Raw genomic sequence first — 18,865 nt, forward strand, 5'->3', positions numbered from 1 at the left:
ACCGAAATAGCCTCACAACACTCACCAATGTCAAATTGTATATTAAGCAATTCTACACATATGTAATAGGAAAATGTCAAATCCTTACTCACATCCTCCACACATCTTTCATTCCACATAGTTTAACATTAATTTCATATTTGTTTAATAAGTTCCCAATGGATCCCCGTTCTACACTCACCAACTTAAATCTATGTATTAAGCAAATATTCACATATGTAATAGGAAATTGTCAAATCCTTCTTCACATCCTCTTCACATCCTTCATTCAAAACATATTAACATTAATAGTTTAACATTAATTTCATCTGTACCAAATAAAGTTCCCGATGCACCCGCATTCTCTTGCACATACCCTGTCCTCCGCACAATAAAAGCTCCACACAATGAAAGATTCACACAAGAAATATCTGAACAATTAATCATAATCATCCTTCATTCACGAGGGCTTCACTCAATGAACTTCTCACATATCACGTGTGTTCATGGCATACTATACAATACCCCTAATTTGACTACATATTGGAAAATATCTCTAATAATCACATTATTTAACCCCATATCAATATGAACCCAATACACAGTCTGAATTTAAAAAACCCCTACCTTCACTACATGTTGTATGTATTGATTTTTTCATTAACATTTTTTAGACCCATTTATATTTTTTGACTAAATTCGAACTCCATTTTTTGTACTTGCCAATATAAAACCCTTTAGCCCCTATATATCCCCCAATATATTATATCATTTTTTCCTCAATATATATTCCCCAATATGAACCCACGTATTATGGTATTTCTCCCCGAATGAATCCCTGATGCCTTCGTTCCACATAGATTAACATTAAAAGTTTAACATTAATTTTATCCCTTCCAAATAAAGTTCCCTATGTACCCCAAATATCCCACACATACCCCGCCCTCCGTATAGCGAAATCTCAACACAACAAAAGCTTCACAAAAGAAATATATTCACAATGAAACATAATAACATTAATTCAAATTTTTTTCATAATTAAATTAATTAAAGTTCCCTTTGCATCCCCATTCTCCTAGACATGCCCCGTCCTCTGCACATCCTTCATTCCACAAAGTGTAATAGATGTATGCAACTTCTCCCCCAGACATCTAAATTTGTATAAAAATAAGTTTAAAATTAATTTCATTGCTATGAAATAAAGTTGCCTCTGCACCTCATTTTCCCGCACATACTTCGTCCTTTGCATAAGGAAAAATAATAAAATTAATTGAAATTTTTTTCAACATCCCCTCACTTACCTATGCAAAGGATCTCCAAATGAATCAATTATGACATCATTAGGAAGTGTAGTAACACACTTTCAGACCACTCACAAAATTATTTCTCTATGAAACTACTCTCCCACACAGTGAAATCTATAAAAGTTTCAAATGCAAACAAGTTTAAAATTATTTTCTTCATTATGCACTAAAGTTCCTTCTTCACCCCCGCTCTCCCACACATACTTTATCCTTCACATAGTAAAAATTCCAAAAAATGAAACATAATAATATTAATTGGATATTTTTTCAACCCGCACACACCCCCTCCACACAAAGAGCTTACAACTGTGTTAATTTTGCTATCACCAGGTAGAGTAGTAACATAAAAATGTCAGTTTTAGTGTCAGTGTCAGAGCACAATCAGAGTACTAACCAATACACTGGCCTCTCATAGTAATTTGAGATTTGTTCATCCCACCCCCTACCTTCTTTTGTGAAGGGCCTAAAACTGCACCAATTCTAGCATTATTGAGTAGAGCAGTAACATATTAGTGTTAGTGTCAAAGCACTAAAAAATAGAATGGCCACTCAATTTTTCTTTTAACTTTAAAATGAATTATTAGGAATTAACAAATACCAAAAGTAAAATTCTATCCACCGGGGAATTATTTCCCATCAAAGCTCCCTCAGCCAATCGAAAATTAGAAATAAGATTTGCTGAAAATTAGAAAACTATTTCCGAATTTATAAAAAATAGAAATATTAATCATTTTCACAAAACTTTGGTTAAAATTGAAAAAACAATGCCAAATAATGCAGAGTGAATGCACTTTTACCATGATGCATGATCTGGATCTTTTAAGTTCAAAGATGCATACAAAATTTCATTTAAAAGGGAATGTAACCATAAGATGCATAGACACAAAAGAAGCAGAAGTAAACAACAACCATGAGAAGAAAAGACACAAAGAAGTTGATAATGGAGTTCACCCAATGTGGGTTACGTCTCCGGGCCTTGCTCAATGTGGGGGGGTCTCTTCCATTAATATTCAATGAAAATCAAATTACATGCATGTACAAAAGACACCTTATACCTCCACTTCCGGAGATGGCCTGAAACTGCAAACCTATGTTGAAGAAATGGACTGCACCATTGAATTCCTAGTGAAAAATAGTGAAAAATGACTATAAACTCAACCCCTTTTTGCCTTAGTCAAATCTAGGATCCTTGGGAATCTCAAAGATTCCTTCTCGCAGGTTGGCTGGAATTTGGTTGCTCAAATGAAGAATCTAATCACATCATCGGCTTCATGGTAAAAAAAGAGAAAAATGAGTATAAAGTCATCTTGGTTTGGAAAACGTTAATTTCGGGCCTCGAGAAAATCTTTCAGATTCCATGTAGATTCTTATGTCAAGGTTCCACCTGCCTAGTTTCGCACTCAACAATATGTCTATAGAAAATATGTTGCTCAAATCAGAAAATCGTATGCACCATGAGAATCCTAGTGAAATTCTGATTAATTTGAGTATAAACTCAACATAATTTTCACATTATGAAAATTTGGCATCAAGGGAATCTTTCAGATTCTTGGCATATTCCCTTGCCTCAAGTTTTTGCTCCCTGGTTTCTGTACGGACTTAGGGTTCCACCTTTGCATTGGATTCTATGCTTGGCCTCCTCTATCTGTTGGGAGAATGAAATTTTGAGTTTATATAAAAGAGCAAGCATTGATTTAAAAGAGAGGCCTGTGGGGCCATTAGCAACTTGTCTACCTGTTTCAGGGTTGGCCTGGTGTCAAACCCTATGGGATTCCCACTTGGTTGCAGTTCGTTGTGTTATGGTTTAAGTTTTTGTTTTTTGAATTGTATTGGGCTGCTGCATTGGGTAGGCTGACCATCGGCCAGTGCAGGTTCAAACCCCATTGACCCATTATCTTTTATACTTATGGGTGAGGGCCATTAGGCGGCAGGTCCGCCAATGGCGCTTGCTCCCAATATATCATATATTTAATATAAATATGATTGGTGGAGTGGGCAGCTCCGCCAGGCCCGGCACGCCCCCCTTTTTTAAATTAATTTTTATTTTATTTTATCATAAACTAGTCAAAAAATTCTAACCAGATTTTTGGGGTCACTGAATTTTTTAAGTTTCTCTAGTTTTGGCAACCAAAAACCGCCATGGGCACAAAGATACAAATTATTTCCTCATTAATTTCTGTCAAATTTAACGTCTCCGCTAGATTAATACGAGCTCCAATTTTAGGGTGCTCTGCTAACTTTAGCCAATGGGTCAAGTTTACCAAAACTTTGACTAGCCCTAAATTTTTCATATGATGTTGGATTGAGGTGTCATTTGCACCATTGGAAATTTTACGACGATCCCTTAAATCCAACTCTAATTTCATGGAAATATAAGAACATTGATTTTTTATCCTTTTCAAAGCCATTTCTAATTTCTAAATGTTTCTAGAGCCACTTGGATCATTCCTCCCCACTGAGGAGATCTTGGTCCTCCAAAAGCATGAACACAATTTGCAACTTGCAAATGCCCTCAAGGCACAATTCCTTCTCCTTCACCTTTGTCCTTTGGAGCAATAAATGTTGAACCAACACCTGTATTCTAGGCAAACCTATAATACATTGTTTGCAAATTACATACAAGACCAAACATGTTTGAAAAAACCCCATATTTTCCAAGAACTTATAAAAACTATTCGGTCAAGTTTACATGAAAATCATACAAAACCAGTACCCCGGTTATCAACAAAAACTCGAAAAACATCATCATGTTGCATCGATGAGTGATGGAAAATAATTCATCACTTTTATAACCATTTCACATGTGATTTACAAAATGTGGCCATGGCAAGCTACTATCTCTAATGAAACCATATCTCACTCATCAAAGTGAATGGATCATAATTATTGAGATGATTCGCTTGTTGAACAACTTTCCTAGCTGGTTCCTTCATAGGTGCTTTCTAGGCATGGAGTATCTGACATGTGGCTCTCTGATGTCCATCATTGTTGCAATGAATGCAATGATTCCTTCTCCTCCAAAATTTTTCAATTGTCTTAGAATGCATGCTCCTAGTTTGATTCTGATAAAGATAACTTCCTTTGGAATCCTTACTATCACTAGAATGTAGTGAGATTCTCCCATCACCCATCATTACTTGGTCACTGGTTGTCTTGGAGAATTCTCTAACCTCGATGAGACAATTCCTATACTTTGATGGGGTTCACAATACGCTTTCCATTAATGTCGAGGCCCTTTCCTTGATACCCCATTTTCTTCAACAATATTCATCATCATCATAAAAAGAAAATGAATTTGAAGAATCACTTTTTACCTCACACTTGTTATGCTGCAAATTTTCCAAGGCCTCCTCCTTAGCTTGTAAATGATGTTGTCACTTTTTTTCTCCTCCTCTTCTTCTTGTAGGATTCTCCTTAGTTCAACATTCTTTGCCTAAATTATTTGATTGATCTCTTTTAGTTCATGGTGCCATGCAGTATTTGGTGCCCTCATTTTTGGCACAAAATCTGCTGAAATATTTTCCTCATTGCCTAAATTAGATCCCAGGTTGACAGGTCCATCTTCTTCAATCCCAAGAGCTGCAATCTTCATCTCATCACCTAAGTCTTATCCCAGGTCAATTGGTCTAAAACCTAGAAAGCATATAGTTGTAATCTTCTCATCATCCTATAATTCAAATTGTTGGTATTGTGTCATAGTTGAAACTATCTTCTGCTTCTCCTTTCTATCGTTCCTCTTTGGTCTCAATTCTAGATGAAATTTTGAACAATGCTCCTCATCAACCCCTTATTTCTCACAATGAGTACAAGATGTCTTTGCTTCTTTTCTCTTAGTTATTGCTTCCCTCTTTGGGTGGTCATCTTTCTCATGCTTCCCCTTAATTTCAAGATGTACAACCTTCACACTAGCTTCATCAAGAGTTTTAGGTTCAAATAATAACCATGAATGATGCAAATAGCCATGCAATGAACCAATGTATTTCATCAACACTTCAGAAGAGTCTAATGGAACATTCAATGCTAATTCTTGTCCATAAGATACTAGAGTGAAGCAGACCATAACAGAATGGCAGATAATTCGGCACGAGCCATTACAATTGGATAAGATTTATACATTGAGTTGGGGAATGGAAGTACTCCACCAACCTCTCAATTTATGAACGTTATGAGAAACCTGCAACAACTATTGAATTATCTCATAAATAACAATGAAAACCTACTAAAGGCTATTGAGGAACATGAGAGGATGATAAGAGAGTTTACTAAAATGTCTACACATAGAAGCATAGAACTAGAAGGGTTGAAGAGGAAAAATGTGGAAGAAAAATCAGAGAAGTCCGAAAGAGGAGGTGAATTGGATAGGATGTATTCGAAATAACAGAAATAAAATAAGAAAATGGAGTTACAAGGAGAGTTTATGAAAATCAAACCCCCTAATTTTGATGGGGAAAAGGAAGAAGATGTGTAAGAATTACTCCTTAACATGATAAAATATTTTCAATTATATGAGTATGAGAGCAACTTGAAGGCTAGACTAGCTTTTTACCAGCTGCAGGGAAAAGGTACTCTCTTGTGGGAAGAGGCCAAAATTGTACACATGTTGGAAGAAAAGATAGTTTCTTGGGAGGAATTTCAAAAATAGTTTAACTCTCGATATCTAAGTGAGTGATACTATGATCATCATGCCAAGAAGTTCCATCAGTTAAGGCTAGGACAATTAACTATGGATGAGTTTGTAGAAAAATTTATAAACTTATTATAGTATAGTCCCTATATTAACGAATATAAATCCAAGGTACAATTATTTTTGAACTGTTTAGCAGTCCCTTACAAAGAAAGGATTGAATTTGACAATCCTAAGTCAATGGATGAGGTAGTAAGGAAAACCGGATTGTGCTACCAGCAATTCATGAATAAAATCAAAGGTTTAAAACCGTGGAAAAGTAAGGACAGAACCAAGTGTAAAATGAGTACAAAAAGATAGAAACCTCCTTATCTTAAGCATTTTGGAAAGGATCATCAAAGGAATAAATTTATCAAGGGAAATGTAAATCAACTGCCATAGTCTCACACTAGGTCAAAACCCATGGAACTCAACAATAAAAAGAATGGTGGGGTTGATGAAATATAACTGTTGAATTTTTGGGGTTGTGGAGAACCACACTTATTAGGGGATTGTACGCATAATCTGTGATATATTCAGAATATTCAACCAGTCCACAAAGCAACAATTTTGAATGATGTTCCCATAAATATTCCCAGGATTAGTGCACCACTAGAGGACAAAGAGGTTGAGCATCAATCTACCATGATTGAGATTGAAGGTACCATTTTAAACCAATATGCTTCCGTTTTAATTGATCCAGACGCTAGATTAAGTTACATTAGCCCCAAAATTGTGGAAAAATGTAAATTAAAATCTTAAAAATTCAAGAATCCATGGTTGGTACAGTTAGTAACTCATACCAAAAGGAAGGTAACCAGTCAAATAAGAAATTGTCTCATTGACTTAAATGGTTATTCCACATTATTAGATATAAATATTCCTCCTTTAGTATTCTACAAACATATTAATATTCATGAATTGGTTAGAGAAACAGGGGGTTGTTATAAACTGTTTGGAGAAAACAGTGAGTTGTATGAGTCAATATGGGAAAGCCCAGTTAATTAGAGGTAAAACAAAACCAATATCATTCCTGTAAATTTCAACTATACAGCAGAAAAGGAATGCAATAAAGGGATGTGAGACATACATGGTGTAGGTAGAAACAAATAAACAACAAACATAAAAGGAAAATCTAAAGGCTTTCCTAGTCATTAGTGAATTCCAAGATGTTTTTCCAGAAGAGATCCCAGGCTTACCTCCCCATAGAGACATAGATTTCTCCATCGATTTAGTACCAAGTGCCACCCCGTGTCTAAATCAACTTACAAAATGAGTATATCAAAGTTACTAACACTAAAAATGTAGTTACATGAACTGTTAGACAAAGGTCACATAATACCCATTGTCTCACCATGGGGGGACCCTGTACTATTGGTCAAGAAAAATGATGGCATATTTCGGATTTGCATCAATTATCACCAATTGGATAAGTTAATTTTTATAAATAAATACCTACTACCCCAAATTAATGATTTGTTTGATCACATGAGGGGAGCAACTATATTTTTAAAGATTGATTTAAGAACCAACTATCACCACTTGCAAATAAAACATGAAGATATTCATAAGACAACTTTTAGAACTAGATATGGTCACTATGAGTTTGTAGTGTTACCCTTTGGTCTCATTAATGCTCCAACAACCTTTATGTGTTTAATGAACAGTGTACTCCACAAATACCTTGATAGGTTTATGTTGGTATTCATAGATGACATTTTAGTGTATTCCAAAAATGAAGAAGAGCACAAAGAACATCTAAAATTGGTGTTACAAACTTTAAGAGAACATCAACTATATGAAAAACTCAACAAATGTGAGTTTTACAAAGATAGAATACAATATTTGGGTCATGTCATTTCCAAGGAGGGACTGTTTATTGATCCTGGAAAGGTTAGGGCTATTATGAATTGGCCCATACCTAAGGACGTGTCATCAGTTTGCTCATTTATGAGAATCATAGGATAATATTGAAGATTTATAGAGGGCTTCTCAAAATTGGCTTACCCTGTTACATCCTTACAGAAAAAGGGAACAAAATTTGAGTGGACGACTAAATGTGAGGAAATCTTTGACAAAATAAAAAAATACTGACAAAAGCTCCTATACTGAAAATTACAGATCCAAACAAGGAATTCATTATTTTCATAGATGCTTTTTTGGAAGGCCTTGGGGTACTTTTGATGCAGGAAAATGCAGTAGTGGCCTATGCGTCTAGGAAAATGAAACCACACGAAAAGATTTATGTTGTGTATGATTTAGAGTTGGAAACAGTGATACATGCTTTAAATATGTGGAGAGACTATACGTTAGGAAATTTTTTTACCTTGGTGATAGATCACATAAGCCTGAAACATTTTTTCATCCACCCTTATCTAAATGTTAGATAAGCAAGGTGGCTAGCTTTCCTCAGTGAGTTTGAATTTTATATTAAACACATAAAAGGCAAAGAAAAAAAATAGTTGATGCATTAAGTAGAGAGACACATGGTTTGATGAAAGTATCTATTAGCAATATTAGTACCAATTTTGTGGAACATATGAAAAATTCAATACAACAAGATCATAAATAAATGGAAATTCAACAGAAATTACAGCAAATGGAAGTTCCAAGATATGCTAAAAAAATTGAAAAAATTCTAACCTATAGAAATAGATTGTATCTTTCCAATGTGTCTGTTTTAAAACAAATGATACAAGATGAATATCACAAGAAATCATATGCAGGCCACCCTAGATGCTGGAATATGATAACAACATAAAGAAAATAATTATTTTGGCTAGACATGAAGAGGGAGGTGGAAAAATACTCAGCAAAATGTATAGAATGTCAATAGGTAAAGGTGGAACACCAACACCCTGCTCAATTATTGAACCCACTACCCATTCCTGAATGGAAGTGGGAGGTGATTTCATTGGATTTTATTACAATATTACTAAAGACAAAACAACAACATGAATCCATCATGGTGGTGGTGGACACTTTGAGTGAAGCAACACATTTTATACCGGTGTGGTCTACTTATGGAACAATACAGATTGACAATATTTTCATGAAGGAAATTTTCCAACTGCATGGAGTACCGAAGATGGTAGTGTTAGACATAGACGCTAAATTTACCTCTAAGTTTTGGAAAGCTTTGTTTGGGGGCATGGGAACTCAATTAAATTTCATCACTGCATATCATCCTCAAACGAATGGACAGACAGAAAGGACCAATCAGATATTGGAGGATATGCTATGAAATTATGTCATCGACATACATACTGAATGGGAGGATTTTCTACATTTAGAAAAATTTGTGTATAACAATAGCTACCAAACTTCAATAAAAATGAGTCTGCTTGATACTTTGTAAGGCATCAAATTTCATACATCACTCGGTTGGAGTTAAGTAGAAGATAGATTGATATTAGGACTATATGCTTTGTAGGAAATGGAATAGGTGGTATGGAATATTTGATAGAATAGAAAATCTGCAAAGTAAGACAAAAAAATTATGTAGACAAGAAAAGAAGCCATAAATAATTTAAGATTGGAGACCATGTTTACTTAAGAGTAAAACTAAGGAAATATATCTTAAGAACCAATACCTACACAAAATTGGCACTGCGATTCTATGGCCCTTTTTCAATCTTGGACAGAGTTGGTCTAGTAGCATATCAAGTAGCTTTTCCCGGCCATATTAAAGTTCACAATGTATTTCATGTGTCTTTATTAAATAAACATGTCCATGATAATTCTCACGTGATTGGCTGAAATTTGATACATGTGGAACCCGGAGGATATTTCCTACCAGAGCCACTCTACGTATTAGATTGGAAAGAGATCTTGCTCCAAAATTGAGTTATCACTCGAGTTAAAGTGCAGTGGAGGAACTTTACACCTGAGGAGGCTACTTGGGAGTGAGAGGATACTATGAAAGAAGCCTACGCAACATTGTTCCAGTGATGAATCAAATGAACCATAAACATTTGGGACAATGTTAATTTTAAAAGGTGGGGAAAGATGTAATACCCTTCTGTTTCTATATAAATATTTCTTTATTTTTAGACGTAATTGTTTTTAAGTGTAATGGCTAGAAAGCCATGATGGATTTGAATTAAGATTAACAATAAAGTATGATGATGTAATAAATGAATTTTATTAATGCAAAGAAAATATGAAACTTACTTGGGAAAGAAACATTAGAGTTAAGGAAATTCTTGCCAAGATCTAGAAACCAGTATTAGTGCACACGATCAGGATAAAATTCCCTTAAATAACTCCAAAAAAACCCCTAGGAGTTGATCAACAAGATTTAATATGATGGGAGAGAAAATCTATTAAATCACTCCGCGTAGAAAAATCAATGAGTAAGGGTAGAATAAAGCATCTCAGGAGAAAAATGCAGGCTTTAAAGAAAAAGCAAGAGATGCCTTTTTCAAAAAAAAAAAAAAAATCCTATGCAAGTGGGTTGGTAGACCCTGAAAAGGTAGGACACTTCTAAGGAAAGACATATGTTATGGAAGTGATAAAAAATACATGAGTGGAATCACAAGAGGTTGTTGAGTTTCACTGGTAAGTGATTTCAGCTCTAGGGGAACTAGAAGATTGGTTCAAGGTTGGGAGGATAATGTTCTCCCAAGAACAGTTTCAACAATGGATATGGTTATATTTTTAAGTATATTTTAGTTTTAATTTCTTGGATGACTACTGATTCCCACAAGGGCTTTAAAGTTTTGCTTAATAGTTAGCTGAGAGATCTATTATCTCTGCTTTTTGGTTATTCTGGTGTAGAATTGTTGAATGATGCTTTAAGTATAGGTATCTTAGCTTGAAATTACTTGGAATATTAATTGAATGAGTAAGTTGTGTTAGCCTCCTGCTGCGGCAGGTTAATCATCTTTCATGATCGACATTTTTACATGCCAAATATGTTGTACTATGCATGCTGCAATGCTCCATATTTTCTACAGATGGCCAAAGAAGTGTCCATAAGAGTGTGCTAGTCTAAGTGCCACTGCTGTGTTCCAATTTTGATAAGCAATCCATTTTTCGGTTTGAGGCAGTTTTTCAGTTGGAGGTACTCAGGATGGAATTCACTAACCTCTCCCTTCTTCTCATCACCCCAAAGTCACTTACTAACATCCCCCAAGAGGTCAAGATCTGCTTGAGCCTCTCAGTTTCATCATTTCCATGACATGGGCCATGGTGAACATTTGCTTCATTCAAGGATTGCTCACTTAGTGTTTGTGAGTCTTATTTTTCCCAAAATGGCCTAAGGTCTCATACCTTAGCGCCCTCTTTTCATCTCCATATTAACTATTAACTTTACTATATAACTCCCTAACAATTTTCCCCTTTCCCCTGTTTAAATCATGTATATAAAACTCGCCTATGTAAATACCCCTCCCTGGCAATATAGCCATATTATTCACTAAGTCAGGGAAATCACAGTCCATCTGGGACTGTTTTTAGCCCATCCGTGTCCTGGGATTACTCTGAAATCTGGTCAGAATAATAACCTCTTCCCTAAACCAAAAACCCCTAAAAACCTTCAAAAACCCATTTCTTTGCGCCTTTGTCCCCTCATTCTGTCCATAATATACTAACCCCGCTTGGCAAAAATCCATATTTTGCCCCTATCCCTAAAACCCAAGTGTAAATATGCCAACCCGCGCTCATAATATGCAATATACTAACCCCGCTTGGCAAAAATCCATATTTTGCCCCTATCCCTAAAACCCAAGTGTAAATATGCCAACCCGCGCTCATAATATGCATACAACGCGCAAATCCCGCCATTCCCTATGTTTAAACGCACCGTCGCGATATATCAAACTTGGAATATTCCTGCGAATATTCCCACCCGCTAACCCGCCGTTACCTCGCGATCGCCGCCAACCGTTGGATCGCCCGCCCCACAGATCAACGGCTGGCGGGCATCCCCATCCCCGACAAGCTCGGGCTTTAGCGTCCAGGAGTTCGGCGGTTTTGCCGCCGTACTCCCGCCACGCGTCAGGCTCTGGGGTGTGGCGGAGCCCCCTCCCCGGAAACCACCTTTGCCCATGAGCGGTGCGCCAGAAACCGCTTACTACCTTGTGACGTCACCACCCACGTCACCCCCTGCCCCGTCACATGCCCAGTCACCTACCTGCGTGGCCTCCTGCCACATCACTGCCACGTGTCCCCGCCACCGTGCCTACCATGTCATCGTCCGTACGTGATGACGTCATCCCGCCACATCACCCTGCTGACGTCATGCTGACGTCACCCGTCATATAATGCTGACGTCATCAGCACTTTTTTGGGCGCAGAGGCGCGAAAGTCGCACTTCGGAGCCCCGGAATCCAATTCTGAGGCAGTTTTTGATGAGCGATTTGCGCCTAGCGCAAATCGCTCATCGCAGGATTTTTTAGGCCGAAATGGAGAATCTTCAGGGAATCTTTAAGGAATCTTCTCACCATGCGGCCCCAGGAAGCCCGAAAAGGCGCAAAAATGATCTGTTTTCTTCACAGAGCATACCAAAAGGAGCAGAAGATCATTCCAGATGATACAGAGGCCGAACAGCGGCCATTTACTGGTGATTAGACCCGCAGCACATCAGATCAGCAGTCCAGATTTTGTCAGAGAGTATCAGTGGAAGAAAAGACGCCAGAGAGTATCAGTCAAGATTTTTTAGGGGCTCGAGGCGCTTGAACATTGATGAAGCCCCCAGAAAGTCAAATCAATAAGCATCAGCCCATCCTTGCCTTCAAATCACCATTAAGGCATTCAAAGCACCAGGACAGCAAGAAAGCAGAAACCCATACTCATTTATTGCAGAAAACACTGCAGCAAGCCACCAAGGACAACATCATTTATTCAGTTTTGATACATCGGCACTGAGCACGGCCCGAGATATTTTTTGTATTTATTTCAAGATAGGATTGGGTCAAGTAGTCATTTTTTATGACCTAATTAGGTCAAGATGTAATAAAGGAACTCTGCAGAGAATTTTTGCCCTATATATACCACCCTCTGTATAGTTTTTAAGGGTTCGTTAACTGAGAATTTTCACTAGAGACTCGCTGTGTATACCTGAATTTTTCTGTAATCAAAGATTGCTTAAAGCTTGGAGAGCGAACTGTCTGTTGTTGATGAAAGTTTTGAACAGTTGAAGATGCAATTCCTGCGCTGCGGCCTGAAGCAATAAGTGCCCCTTATCTCTGTTTATGTGTTTGCATTATCTCAATAGCAGAAAAAAGGAATAGCCTAGAATTAGTTTAAATACTCTCTATGCTCAATCTCTGTCGTTTCTTGATGTTTTCCTCTAAAAGAATTGGTTATGAGCATTGAATTCCTTCCGGCTCATGTTTACCCCAATTCACCTGTGTTGGCCAATTATCTAGGGATTCTTAACTGCCCCTAGGTAGCGCCCTGTTATTTTCTCTGCTAATCTGTTGGAGAGATTCTTAACTGCCTCTCTTTCTTTAGCATTCAGTTCATCCCTTAAACCTGAAGATTGCTTCAACCTCAGCTATCTCGTTCCATGTTCCCTAACTGTTATTAAGGAAACGCACCAGCAGTTCCCCTCCTTGACTCCACGCCCAATGGCTTGAAAGATTCAGACTATACTCTGCCTCTTACCTGAAAGTGTCAGTTTTCCCACCAAAACTCAATCAAAACCCCTGTGCATCATATCTAGCCTAAAATCATCCCTTTTCAACAAAGCTAAATCATAAAGAGAGAGCCCTCTCTGACTGCAGGTAGGCTAGGGCCTGCAGTCCAAAGTTGGTTTGTGGTTACCTCGGCCGTATCCCTTTAGGAGTCAAAAGGGACAACCTGAGTGATAACATAATGGCGACTCCACTGGGGAGTGAATCATGTGTTTATTAGTGTAAATCCTCAATTTTGACCAGTTCGCCTCATTTTCTAGAGAAAGTGTTCCTTTTCTCCAGGGCTTTTCATGTTTGGCTCTGATCTGTGATGGTGGACAGAGATCAGGCACTTCAAGGTTGATTCATCCACCTTACGACTCCACATAATCCTCATAATAAAGACTCCGCTGGAGAAATGAACCCGAAGGAATTATATAAGCAGATCAGGCTCTTGACTTGGACTATCATCCAAGAGATCATGTTCTTTCTCTTGCACCAGATTTTGTTGTGCATATTGTACTTTAAAAACGATTTTATGTCAGATTTTTGTGTTTTTCCTTTGGAAAAGGTTGTTGAAAAGCCTCCTTGCGCATCAGAGCAGTAGCTTTCAAATGCTGTTGAAAATCATCATACATCCAAGGAGGAACCAAAAATAGAGCCCAGTCTTCTAGTTCCCGTACATACCCCCGTGCCTCGTAAAGTTCCTGAAAGATATAAGCCACTCATTTTGCCTCCTGTGCTTGCTCCTCTGCCGGCAAATCATCCTGAATATCTCCCTAGATTTGATGGAAAGAATGGTATTACTGCCCAGAAACATATCCAGGCTTTTGAATATTATCTTAATACATTTGAAGTGGAAGATGAAGATGTCAGTCTTAGACTATTTGCCCTTTCTTTGCAAAGCGAAGCTAGGACTTGGTTTAAAGCGTTGCCTGAGGCGAGCATCTCTAAGTTTCAGCAGTGTGCCAAGCTTTTCCTTGATAGATGGATGATCAGAGGTAATCTCTTCGTGCTCATCGAAGAATACAATCATTTAGAAAGGCATCCAGATGAATCTATTCAGCAGTTTTCAGACAGATTCAATCAAGTTTATCAGTCCATGCCTTTAAATATAAGACCTCCCCTTGATTTAGCTCTATTGCAATATCCTAGAGCATTTGACACAGAGATGGAATTCTGTTTGAGAGAAAGATGCCCGTCCACTTTGAAACAGATGCAGGACATAGCTGTGGACGTGGAGGCAAATCTAAAAAGGAGGGAAGAACAGCGCAAAGCAGAGCAAGAAGAAAGATTTCATAGTGTGTTACAAAAGACAGAGGAAATGATGCAGCTGATCACAATGAAAGTGGAATTTTCAGACCACCAGAACAAATATGTTTCGCAACAGGAAAGTAGTGACATTCACGAACAAACCTGCCACAAAATAAATGACATATTCATCCAACCATACATGATGGAGCAGTCTCCTGATATACTGTGTGAATATAATAGCTTCTCTTCTTTCAACTGTCTGCCCAAATATGATCTGTATGATGATGATTATGAGCCTAACGACCAAATCAGCCTTGCAGAGGAATCAGATCCTATTTTGGCAGGAAGCAGTGTTCAGGTTCAGCAACCTGAACCCAATGATCAGCATGCCCATCTCAGCTATCAAGAAAAGGAAGAAAACACAGAGTGTGTTGATTTCAGTGAAGGAACTTTACCTTTTTGTTTTGAATCTTTTCAATTTATCAAGGATAAATATCATTCTGTATATGATCAAGTGTCATTGCGTGTTTCTATCGACCGTCTCGAGGTTAATAAAGATATTGTTCTAGAGGTATTGCCTCTAGTTTTGCAGCCCCAAAGAGCCATTGAATATCAAATTGAGGAGGACCCAGAAGCAGCAGCATATGACCAAATGATCCAAGTGGATCCCCTGCCTCTTTATTTTCAGCCATCTGAGTTGTTCAAAGAAGAAGAAGACCAGCAGCCTGCACAGATCAGTCAAGTCCTATTCGAGCCAGATTGTAATAAATTACAAGCACCTCTGCAAGTTCTGAATGACCTATCCGCTGGCAGGCAGAATGATGAAAGAGATCAATGCTCTTCTCCATTAACAGGCTGCAAGGCTCAGCATCGAGTTGTCGATGATCTCCCGACTCCAAGGCATGATAGTGATCCTGAACCTTTGTACAGTTCTTTACTTCAGCCTAGAAATTGTATATATATGTTGCAGGACAGTTTTGTACAGTACTTAAACACCGCAAAGGAGGTCAGTAGCTTCCTGATCTTCTCAAAGATTGACAAAGCCATAACAAATTGCAAAATCTCAGTTGATCTCACTAGCAAGCACAAGCAGCAAAGCCCACTCATGTTATTATTGCTTAAGTGGCTGCATTGGCTATTTCACTTCACCTAACAGCAAAGTAAGTACTGGTTAGGGTAGGTAGGTAGGTAGGATCAATAAGGCAGCCAGCCAAGGGAAATTTGTAGAACACAGCAACAATTGAATACAAGGCAGTCTGACCTGCTGTTCTTGGCTTTTCACAAGGAAAAGCCATCCCCAAGTGGAGCCACTGTTATCCTCCTGCTGCAGCATGTTAATCATCTTTCATGATCGACATTTTTACATGCCAAATATGTCGTACTATGCATGCTGCAATGCTCCATATTTGCTACAGATGGCCAAAGAAGTGTCCATAAGAGTGTGCTAGTCTAAGTGCCACTGCTGTGTTCCAATTTTGATAAGCAATCCATTTTTCGGTTTGAGGCAGTTTTTCAGTTGGAGGTACTCAGGCTGGAATTCACTAACCTCTCCCTTCTTCTCATCACCCCAAAGTCACTTACTAACATCCCCCAAGAGGTCAAGATCTGCTTGAGCCTCTCAGTTTCATCATTTCCATGACATGGGCCTTGGTGAACATTTGCTTCATTCAAGGATTGCTCACTCAGTGTTTGTGAGTCTTCTTTTTCCCAAAATGGCCTAAGGTCTCATACCTTAGCGCCCTCTTTTCATCTCCATATTAACTATTAACTTTACTATATAACTCCCTAACAATTTTCCCCTTTCCCCTGTTTAAATCATGTATATAAAACTCCCCTATGTAAATACCCCTCCCTGGGAATATAGCCATATTATTCACTAAGTCAGGGAAATCACAGTCCATCTGGGACTGTTTTTAGCCCATCTGTGTCCTGGGATTACTCTGACATCTGGTCAGAATAATAACCTCTTCCCTAAACCAAAAACCCCTAAAAACCTTCAAAAACCCATTTCTTTGCGCCTTTGTCCCCTCATTCTGTGCATAATATACTAACCCCGCTTGGCAAAAATCCATATTTTGCCCCTATCCCTAAAACCCAAGTGTAAATATGCCAACCCGCGCTCATAATATGCATACAACGCGCAAATCCCGCCATTCCCTATGTTTAAACCCACCGCCGCGATATATCAAACTTGGAATATTCCTGCGAATATTCCCACCCGCTAACCCGTCGTTACCTCGCGATCGCCGCCAACCATTGGATCGCCCGCCCCACAGATCAACGGCTGGCGGACATCCCCATCCCGGCAAACCCGGGCTTTAGCGTCCGGGAGTTCGGCGGTTTTGCCACCGTACTCCCGCCACGCGTCAGGCTCTGGGGCGTGGCGGAGCCCCCTCCCCGGAAACCACCTTTGCCCATGAGCGGTGCGCCAGAAACCGCTTACTACCTTGTGACATCACCACCCACGTCACCCCCCTGCCTAGTCACTTGCCTGCGTGGCCTCCTGCCACGTCACTGCCACGTGTCCTCGCCACCGTGCCTGCCACATCATCGTCCGTACGTGATGACATCATCCTGCCATGTCACCCTGTTGACGTCATGCTGATGTCACCCGCCGTACAATGCTGACGTCATGCTAATATCATCAGCACTTTTTTGGGCGCAGAGGCGCGAAAGTCGCACTTCGGAGCCCCAGAATCCAATTTTGAGGGTGACATCAGCATGACGTCAGCAGGGTGACGTGGAGGGATGACGTCAGCATGATGTCATCACATACGGAGCGAACTGTCTGTTATTGATGAATGTTTTGAAGAGTTGAAGATGGAATTCCTGCGCTGCGGCCTGAAGCAATAAGTGCCTCTTATCTCTGTTTATGTGTTTGCCATTATCTAAATAGCAGAAAAAAGGAATAGCCTAGAATTAGTTTAAATACTCTCTATGCTCAATCTCTGCTGTTTCTTGATGTTTTCCTCTAAAAGAATTGGTTATGAACATTGAATTCCTTCCGGCTCATGTTTACCCCAATTCACCTGTGTTGGCCAATTATCTAGGGATTCTTAACTGGCCCTAGGTAGCGCCCTGTTATTTTCTCTGCTAATCTGTTGGAGAGATTCTTAACTGCCTCTCTTTCTTTAGCATTTAGTTCATCCCTTAAACCTGAAGATTGCTTCAACCTCAGCTATCTCGCTCCATGTTCCCTCACTGTTATTAAGGAAACGCACCAGCAGTTCCCCTCCTCGACTCCACGCCCAATGGCTTGAAAGATTCAGACTATACTCTGCCTCTTACCTGAAAGTGTCAGTTTTCCCACCAAAACTCAATCAAAACCCCTGTGCATCATATCTAGCCTAAAATCATCCCTTTTCAACAAAGCTAAATCATAAAGAGAGAGCCTTCTCTGACTGCAGGTAGGCTAGGGCCTGCAGTCCAAAGTTGGTTTGTGGTTACCTCGGCCGTATCCCTTTAGGAGTCAAAAGGGACAACCTGAGTGATAACAAGTTTTATGACCACCTTGTTTTTACTAATTATGCATGCAAGCAAAAAAAAAAAAAAAAAGGTATCTAAATATGTATAGACATGCTCTCTTTCATCATTATGCATACAAAAAAAAAGAGGAAATGTAAGATACTTGTGTAAGGAGAAAGAAATTGGGAAATCATTTATCTCTGATTTATTTTTATTGAAACAAAAACTTATGAAATCATTTCACTAGATAAATACCACTCAAAATGAAAAACTCGATAATCAATGGCAACATAGTTGATAATGTTAGTTTTCTAGAAAATATATAGTCAATAAAACTTCTCTTAAGGTAAATAAATGAGTCATGTTCTTATGGTGAGACTAACAATAGTGTTGGTGACCCGCTTGAGTAGCATGTAAAGATAAGATAATAGATGCCTTAATTTCTAGGTATTGTGTGGAATGGGAGTATTAACGTGAGCACTTTTTAATAAGTGTCAAAAGAATCATATATATCAGTAGCACCATTAACATTAATTAACTATGGATAGCCTTACGGATTGTAGGTTCTAGTACAATAGTTG

This window comes from Pinus tabuliformis, chromosome 5_1, assembly GCF_031772625.1.
Source record: "Pinus tabuliformis cultivar Carrire ecotype Pingquan chromosome 5_1, CPIR1, whole genome shotgun sequence".
Lineage (NCBI taxonomy): Eukaryota > Viridiplantae > Streptophyta > Pinopsida > Pinales > Pinaceae > Pinus > Pinus tabuliformis.